The sequence below is a fragment of the Ascaphus truei genome, chromosome 2 (genome assembly GCF_040206685.1).
Source record: "Ascaphus truei isolate aAscTru1 chromosome 2, aAscTru1.hap1, whole genome shotgun sequence".
Lineage (NCBI taxonomy): Eukaryota > Metazoa > Chordata > Amphibia > Anura > Ascaphidae > Ascaphus > Ascaphus truei.
The window spans coordinates 65,164,240-65,173,655 of NC_134484.1; the positions used below are offsets into that span (position 1 = coordinate 65,164,240).

The following is a 9,416-nucleotide window of genomic DNA, read 5'->3' on the forward strand; positions in this document are numbered from 1 at the left end:
TGAGAGAGAGAGGGGGGGCAGAAGGAGAGAGAGAGAGGGGGAGAAGGGAGAGAGAGGGGGGGCAGAAGGGAGATAGAGGGGGGGAGAAGGGAGAGGGTGGCAGAAGGGAGAGAGGTGGCAGAAGGGAGAGGGTGGGCAGATGGGAGAGAGAGGGGGGAGAAGGGAGAGAGAGGGGGGAGAAGGGAGAGAGAGGGGGGCAGAAGGGAGAGAGAGAGAGAGGGTGGGTGGAGGGAGAGGGTGGGAGGAGGGAGGGGGGAGGTATGAGGAGGGGAGGGGTGAGGTATGAGGAGGGGGAGATGTAATGGTTTTTTCTGTATCATAATAAGAAAACGGTTAAGTAAAAGTTGTGGGCTAAAAGATATTTTTTCGTGGTAGGTGCGCTATGGGTTTGGGGGGGGGGGGGGCTGGTCCTTTCATTTGTCCCGGGCCCCATGATTTCTGTTGGAGGCCCTGTGGGTGATGTGAGGTGCAGGGGGGAGAGGGTGATGGGGGATGTGAGGTGCAGGGGCGAGGGTGATGGGAGGTGCAGGGGGGGAGAGGGTGATGGATGATGGGAGGTGCAGGGGGGGAGAGGGTGATGGGTGATGGGAGGTGCAGGAGGGAGGGTGATGAGTGATGGGAGGTGCAGGGGGGTGATTGGAAGTGCATGGGGGGGTGATTTGAGGTGTATGGGGGGGTGATTTGAGGTGCATGGGGGGTGATTGGAGGTGCAGGAGGGGTGATTGGAGGTGCAAGGGGGGTCATTTGAGGTGCAAGTTGGTGATTTGAGTTGCATGGGCGGTGATTTGAGGTGTATGGGGGTGATTTGAGGTGTATGGGGGGTGATTTGAGGTGTATGGGGGGTGGTTTGAGGTGCATGGGGGGTGATTTGAGGTGCATGGGGGGTGATTTGAGGTGCATGGGGGGTGATTTGAGGTGCAAGGGGGGTGATTTGAGGTGCAAGGGGGAGAGTGATGTGAGGTGCAAAGGGGGAGAGTGATGTGAGGTGCAAGGGGGAGAGTGATGTGAGGTGCAAGGGGGAGAGTGATGTGAGGTGCAAGGGGGAGAGTGATGTGAGGTGCAAGGGGGGAGAGTGATGTGAGGTGCAAGGGGGAGGGGGATGTGAGGTGCAAGGGGGGAGAGAGGGATGTGAGGTGCAGGGGGGGTGTGATGTGTGTGCTGTGCAGGGGGGTATTGTGTGTTTGATGTGGAGGGGGAGTATTATGTGTGTGGGTGAGTGGGAGAGATGGGGGTATGAGAGATAGATGGGGAGTATCGCAAAGGTTGATAGTGAGGGGTTCTTTGGGAGATGTGAGGATGATGATGAAGGGTGCTGGGGGAGATATGAGGATGATGATAAAGAGGTGCTGGAGGAGAGATGATGATGATGATTTTACCCCGTGCGGCCCAATTTTTTTTTCCTTGGAGCAGTTTGGGCCTTCTCACTTTACGAGTTGTGCAGGCCTGCATTAAATGTTGTGTCATTTTGTATTATGCACTGGCCTTTCTGTTTTTGTTTGTATACCCGGCTAAAGACAGGTTACTCAATTTTTTTAAATGTTACCAATATTGTAAAAACGAGATAATCTTCTGCTCTAAGCGTCATTTTTTTTTTTTTTTTTTTTTTTTTTTTATAAATATGTATTTTCATCTCAGAAGTGAGGAGGCAATCACCTTTGACTTGTGAAGACTAAAATGCATTAAACCCCATTATTAAATACTCTTGCCTTACGCTTCTTTTGGGGAAAGCACAGACTTATCCAAACCTTGTCTTTCACCATGTGTTTTCAAGGGACGCATTGAGGAAAAGAGCAGGCATGTTCTGTTCCAGAAGAAGGAAAAACTAAAGCTGTTAGTACATTCACAAGCCATAAATAACACTTCAAGTCAAAGATGGCTGCTCACTGACTCCAGAGGAGATATGGATATTTAAATCCTTTCAATTTAGCTTTTTAACTTGCATAGCTTCTGCAGTGCCCATATGGCTTTTACAAATCTAGGATGTAGCCTGTCTTTAAATAGCCAATAGCTATAATGTTAGGGAACTTATCAAATGGTTTTTAGGATCTGTTTCTAAGAATGAATGTACATTTAAAGTCCTCCCCAAATAAGTGTAAATATATATTTTTTTATTCTTTTGGTGCCATTTCAGTAAATATTAATCAAGGAGGTAAACAGCCAAATCATGGTACTGTAAGCAACAGAAGATTTCATGGTAAAGTCTAAATAGCTAGAGGGTCTTGCAAGCTTTACATTTTCATAGTCTTTGGAGTTGAGACAAAAGACAGCGCTCTTTAGGAAGCTATGGAGATGATTGTTTTCTTCATGGTTCTGTGATTTTTTTCATATAAAATAACTCTATTTTCCTTTTTGGTTTTCAGGATGAACCAACAACTAAGATGGGAATCTAAAGTAATGAAGTGTCCTGAAGCAAGATTGAATTCCAATAAACTTCCTGGATTTGTGTGTTGCACTAATTATTTCCAAAAATCACATACTCTTCTGTGCAAAAAGTAAATTTTTTTTGCCTTCAGACAATTTATTGTTATACCTACAGTACAGGAAATTAATGCAACAAATGCGCAATGATAAGAGCTCTGATACCATTGTCTTCTTAGCAAAAATATACAGTGGCGAGAATGTTTGTAAACCCCTTAGGATTTTCACATATTTCAAACCTAAAATGTTATTCGATCTTAATCTCAGTCCTAATAATAGATAAAGATAACCTGATCAAACAAATTACACAAAAACATGATACTTTTTCAACATTTATTTATCCACAAATGATTCAGCATTCAATTGTGTGAAAAAGTATGTGAACCTTTACATTTAGTACCTGGGGGCACTTGCTTGAGCAGCAATAACTTCAACTACTCATTTCCTGTAACTGCTGGTCAGTCTCTCACATCAGTTTTGAAGAATTTTGGCCCATTCCTCCTTACAGAACTGCTTCAACTCGGTGACATTTGAGGGCTTTCTTGCATGGACAGCTCGCTTTAGGTCCTGCCACAAAATTTCAATTGGGTTTAGGTCCGGACTTTAACTAGGCCATTATAAAATGTGGAATTTCTTCTTCTGCAGCCATTCCTTTGTAGATCTGCTTGTATGTTTAGGATCATTGTCTTGCTGCATGACCCACTTTCGGTTCAGCTTCAGCTCATGGATGTATGGCCTGACACTCTCCTCTAGAATCTTCTGATACAATACAGAATTCATGGTTGTGTCAATGATACCAAGCTGTCCAGGTCCTGAGTGAGCAAAGCAGCCCCAAACCATCACATTCCCACCACCGTGCTTAATGGTTGGGATAAGGTTCTTCTGTTCGAACGCAGTGTTTGGTTTTTGCCAGACATAACGTTTGTCATTGAGGCCAAAAATGGCGAACTTCAGACGGACAGCAATGTTCTTTTTAGATGGCAGTGGTTTCCTCCTGGCTATCCTTCCATGAACACCATTCTTATTCAGTCTTTTTCTGATAGTTGAGTCATGAACGCTCACATTAGCCATGGCGAGTGGTCTGAAGATCCTTGGATGTTACTCTAGGGTTCATTGTGACTTCCTGGATGAGTTGTCGGTTTGTTCCTGGAGAGATTTTGGTAGGACGACCACTTCTGGGTAGAATGAGTATGGACTTTCTCCATTTTTTAGACTATCTTGTCTGACAATGGACTGGTGAAGCCCAAATCCTTAGAAATGGTTTTGTAACCCTTTCTAGACTGATGAATATCAATAACTGCTTTTCTGAGGTCCCCAGAGATTTATTTTGATCGTGGCATGATTTGTTTCTACATAACTGTATGATATAGACCAAACTCACAAAGTTTCTGATTTTTATATAGGATGGGGTCTCCCACACTTACCCCTCACTATCTACCTAATTATTTAAACACCTGATTCTAATTATCCCTTTAAATTTAGCTGATAAAATCAGGGTTTCACTTACTTTTGCACATACCCTGACTCTTAAGTACTCATTGTTTGTTTAATCAATACATCATTTCAGTGGTCGACAAATCACCCAAAAATCTACTCGCCACACAAAAAAATCTACTCGCCACCTAGTACCAAACGTGTGCTGCTTGGGCCAATAGGAGCTCACCACGATGTTAAATCCACTCGCCCGGGGCGAGCAAATGTATAGGTTTGTCGAACACTGCATCATTTTGTTTCATAATCCATACATCATTTTTTTTTCAAAAGACATGAATTGGTTAATATAAACCCTATCAAAAAGTTAAGAAAACACAGGTTTTGATTGAAGAAAGTTATCATGGAAAAACTGTGGAATTTCCGTAATTATAATTTTTTTTGCCACTGTACTTAATCACATAAAACCGTAGTGGTGATTTATCAACGCTTGTTTATTTAAACTTGAACATATGCCTCAATATTAAATGTATGAGAAATAGATTGCATGGTTGCAATAAAGCATATATTTCAAGTTTTTTGGGGCTAGCAAATGCAAACTACTGGCTAGCAAATGCAACAGTAAAAGTGAAACACACCAGGATATTTTGCTGCTAGAGGGACCTGCTAATCAATTAATTTTATGAATTATAACAGCCATGTCACTTAGTGAGATATAGTAAGTTGGAATTGCATAGTGATGACAGTCTTAAAAACAGACTTCCTTTCTACCATTTTTAAAAGTGATCTAATACTAAATATTTTACATTATTTAATTTGGGAAGAAAACTCATATAAAACAAAGTGGACCGTGGACTGTTTTCACTGTTGCAGCAGTTTCCAGGATATACATGTGTAACACCTTTACCCGCACCCTTGGTGAGATTTGGCTGTTACTAGTGTCTTTCATACGATGCTGTGCATACCTGTGAGGCAACAGGAGGGCTGAGTGCTCCGCGATGATGTTTGGATAATCAGGACAGATTTACAGGTTACCTTATTCATTGGCAGCGCCTCCAGTCAGCGAGGATCCTGTGTTTGTAGGATGGTCCATGCTGACACCTTTCCATATCCCAAGACAGTGAATCACACTTGCATATGGTTCAATTGTATTTATTGCATTGGTTAGTTGTTACAGCAGTGCATTCCTTTCTTGCTTCCCCTGGATGGTTATTTTAAGGCTTGAGGCCCATCTAAGTTCCCTTCTGGTGCTCCTCCTGTATCCCATTATGGGGCACAGGGTAGCTGTTGCTAAATCCACAGGGGGAGGAAAGAGACACACCCACTTTTAGGAGAGCACCAGTTTATATACCCTGGGGTTGGGCTTGTAACCCTGCCCCATAACAGGGCAGGTCTGATACTGACAGGTGTCACATCTGCACATGTCACCCAGCCAGTACACTCCCCCAGGCTGAAACTCTCTGGTTGTTGCTAGGCCCGCCCTTGGATATAGTACTGTATCCAAGACTGCAATAGCACTCTAGACCTTCAGTGAGGAATTAACCCTTCCAGTGCCTGACCCTAGCAGGACTTATACTGTTAGGGCTCATGAAAAGTAGTAGCAGCCTTGCCTCCTTGCCTGGCTCAGTATCTCATACCTGTTCAGAGTGCTGGGTCGTTGCAGGCTGGACATGTATATGCAGATAGAATAAGGATGGGCGCTAGGAACTTTTATATCCAAAAAACAGTTTATTCAACATCCATTTGTAATGCTGGCCGTACAAGGACAGACTTCACATTAGACATATTAACTGGTGGCAAATCAGAGTTACTCTGTGCTTTTTCCCTGTTAGCTCTCACTGCTAAAGTGGGGAGGTACTTAGGCTTGTTTCCCTTAGTATTGGTTAGATTGGCAATCTCCTGCACAATGTCAATAGTGCCCCATCTCAAGTGGGCCCCGTTGGGAATACACTCTGCTCTCTGGGATCAGTATTAGAGATGGGTGGAAGAGTCCTAATACATTCCCTGGATATTTTAGGCCAAATCCGCCCCCCTCACTAAAAACCGCCCAGAGATTGTGTGGCTGCCGTTATCTCTGCAGTTTAAATGTTCCGGTCACAGCTTCCTATTGTCCCACTTGACTGAGACATTTAAACAGCAGAGAGATCCCGGCACCCCGTATGGAGGTAAGTATCTCAGGAAGCAAGGGGTCCCCAGAGCTGAAATCAACGTGGCCCAACTACGGAGACTCGCTGCTTCAAACCAATTTTTGAAGTGAAACTTCTTTAGCAAAACTCATGTGTTTACTTGAGATGCGCCAACTGAGCCGCCTCTGCTGAGCCCGTCCGCCCCAACGGTGAGCCGCCGTCGCTGAGCTCGTCCGCCCCAACAGTGAGCTGCTGCCACTGACCCCTTCCGCCCGCCCCAACAGTGAGCCGCTGCCACTGACCCCTCCCGCCCATCCCAACAGTGAGCCGCCGCCGCCGCTGAGCCCTCCCGCTCAACTGACCCGCCGCCCCAACTGAGCTGCCCGCCCACCCAAACTGAGCCGCCTCTGTGGAGCCCACCCGCCCCAACAGTGAGCCGCCGCCGCTGAGCCCGTCCGCCCCAACAGTGAGCCGTTGCCACTGACCCCGCCCCCCCAACAGTGAGCTGCTGCCACTGACCCCTCCGGCCCGCCCCAACAGTGAGCTGCTGCCACTGACCCCTCCCACCCGCCCTAACAGTGAGCCGGTGCCACTGACCTCTCCCGCCCCAACAGTGAGCCGCTGCCACTGACCCCTCCCGCTCGCCCCAACAGTGAGCCGCCGCTGCCACTGACCCCTCCCGCCCATCCCAACAGTGAGCTGCTGCCACTGACCTCTCCCGCCCGCCCCAACAGTGAGCCGCTGCCACTGACCCCTCCCACCCGCCGCAACAGTGAGCTGCTGCCACTGACCTCTCCCGCCCGCCCCAACAGTGAGCCGCTGCCACTGACCCCTCCCACCCGCCGCAACAGTGAGCCGCCGCCGCCGCTGAGCCCTCCCCCTCCAACAGACCCCTCCCGCCCCTGAGCCCTCCCACCCGCCCCAACTGAGCTGCCGCCCATGAGCTCGCCCGCCCAAACTGAGCCGCCTCTGCGGAGCCCACCCGCCCCAACAGTGAGCCTTTGCCACTGACCCCGCCCGCCCCAACAGTGAGCCTTTGCCGCTGACCCCTCCTGCCCGCCCCAACAGTGAGCCCCTACCGCTGACCCCTCCTGCCCGTCCCAACAGTGAGCCGCTGACCCCTCCTGCCCGCCCCAACAGTGAGCCCCTGCCGCTGAGCCCGTCCGCCCCAACAGTGAGCCGCTGCCACTGACCCCTCCTGCCCATCCCAACAGTGAGCCGCCGCTGCCGCTGACCCCGCCCGCCCCAACAGTGAGCCGCCGCCGCCGCCAATGAGTAATCTACATTACAGCCTTACATTCGCAGGCAGATTGTTGCAGCTGTGATTATACAGCTTTCTATTGGACATGTATTAGTGTCTTGCCCATATATAGATCTTAGAGCCAATATCATGCGGCTCATTCAATCTGGAGCAATATAAATGTGGTACTTGTTCACTGTCTTACTAAAGGAGCTTTTATTAGACTCAAGCTCTATAAGTAGTATTGAACAACCTAGGTGATTAAGTGCTGCACATTTATATGTAGTAGTTCCCCATAAAAAAACATTAAACATACACTATGGAGTATGTTTTTTAAGCTGTAAGATTGTGATTTCGGTGTATGGTGTAGTAAGTAAAAACCCTGCTATCTTGTAAAGATGCAGATTAAATATTTACTGTATATTGATGTCTGCACTATAAAACTTCAGACAGGGATATTATGTGTACACATCATTAATTAGGCCCCCTGTTGTCCTGTAAACAGTTTACAGTCTCTATGAGACAGACTAGTGATTTTGTACCGGGGTTCCGCAAGCACCTTTCAGGGGTTCCGCGGCCGCCAGGGGGGGGATAGCTGGGACAACTCTCCCATGCTGTTCCAGGTCCGGCGATGCGGCGGCATCCCACGTAGCAGTGACCCTGCGGCCCCCGAGCTCAGCAGTAGCGGCCGCCCGGTCACTGCGATCCTTCCTCTCCTTCCTAATCTAATTCTGGGGTTCTTTAAGCAAAAAAAGGTTGAAACCCACTGGGACAGACACTCCAGCGTTCTGCGACATGCCCAGGCTCCATCCATCCTCACGGGAAGATCGTGTCTATGACATCACGTATTAGCGCAACGGCACAAAGACCTATAACACGTGTTTCACTCACACTGAACTGCTTCAGGGGGTCGGGTGGACCCTTCATACAGTAAGCCCCTGGTTGACGTGGAAACATACCAGGCACCTATTTGAGCAAGAGCCCAATAAATGTATGAGTTAAGTATACTGTTAATGCATTGTGGGTAGAAAGGGAATGATATTGGTACAGGCAGTCCTCGTTTTACAACGCTTCGCTTTACAACGAATGGCTTATCCAACGCTATGCTATGCATACCTATGTTCATTTTTACAACGCCAAAATGGCTTATCCAACGCTCTTATGACGCTTTGCAACGTTGTGTATGTGTGTGTATATATATACACATTCACATAAACAACGTTGCAAAGCGTCGTAAGAGCGTATATATATATAATATTATATAATATTATATTATACTATATAATATATTATTTATTATGTTATATTATATATATAATACAGTATATACATTATATAATTTATGTGTGTGCTGCATATCTTATTGCCTGCATAAAATATTTGGTGTATTTTAGTGTTAAAAATGCCTTCAGGAACGGAACCTTTAATTTAAACAGTGTTCCTATGGGAAAACGTGTTTCGCTTTACAACGCCATTTTGAGTAACGCATTGTGTCGGATAACCGAGGACTGCCTGTATAACAATACAGTAAAGAATATGTAAAATCACTAATGCTAATTAGCGATTTTGATACAATAAAAATTGTTTGGTTTCATGTTTAAAGAATGTTTTATTTCCTTACTACTATCCAGAGCACCCCCCTGGTGGGCACGAAGGAAGAGCGAGTACAATATGGTTCTAGTCTGATGGCTTACTTCCAAAATGGTGGCCTTACTGAAGATTACTTACAAAGTTAAAATTGGTTCAAGACCGAGATTTTAGACGCGAAAACCGTAGTTGGTTTGTCAGTTCTACACCTTGGTGGTTATGAATTATGAAGAAATGTAAGACCCATTTGATACCTAGATTTTTTTAACTTAACCCAAACATGGGCCACTATTTCAGCATGTTTTATTGAATAGCCTTTGAGCGTAATTTTTCTTGTTTGTTCTGGAACACCTACAATATATACAAACCTTGTTTGTAATACACATTTATTCTTGCTTGATGGATTAATATCGCTTCTGCATTTTCATATTAATAATTCTGAAGATGGACATTATCCTATTTATATATGTAGTCTCTTTCCATTTTTTTTTTAATGGCTTTTGTATACATATTGTATGCAGCCATCTGTATAAGTTTCATTTGGGTGGCACATTTCTGGTGCTATGTATGGTAGCCCCAACAGTGGAATAAGAGAATGGATCAATTATCATTGT

At 45.9% G+C, this 9,416-nt stretch overlaps 1 protein-coding gene across 3 annotated transcripts in view; it reads left to right on the forward strand.

Annotated features, from left to right (window-relative positions):
- The window catches only part of RGS22 (regulator of G protein signaling 22), a 174,172-nt gene extending 167,702 nt beyond the window's left edge, over positions 1-6,470 (forward strand). The window contains exon 26 of one of the 3 annotated variants that reach the window (XM_075582634.1): positions 2,361-6,470. The gene's annotated coding sequence lies outside the window, so the exon portion shown is untranslated. The remainder of the gene's footprint in view (positions 1-2,360) is intronic. The other 2 variants (XM_075582633.1, XM_075582632.1) reach the window with 2 other exon arrangements.
- The last annotated feature ends 2,946 nt before the right edge of the window (positions 6,471-9,416 follow it).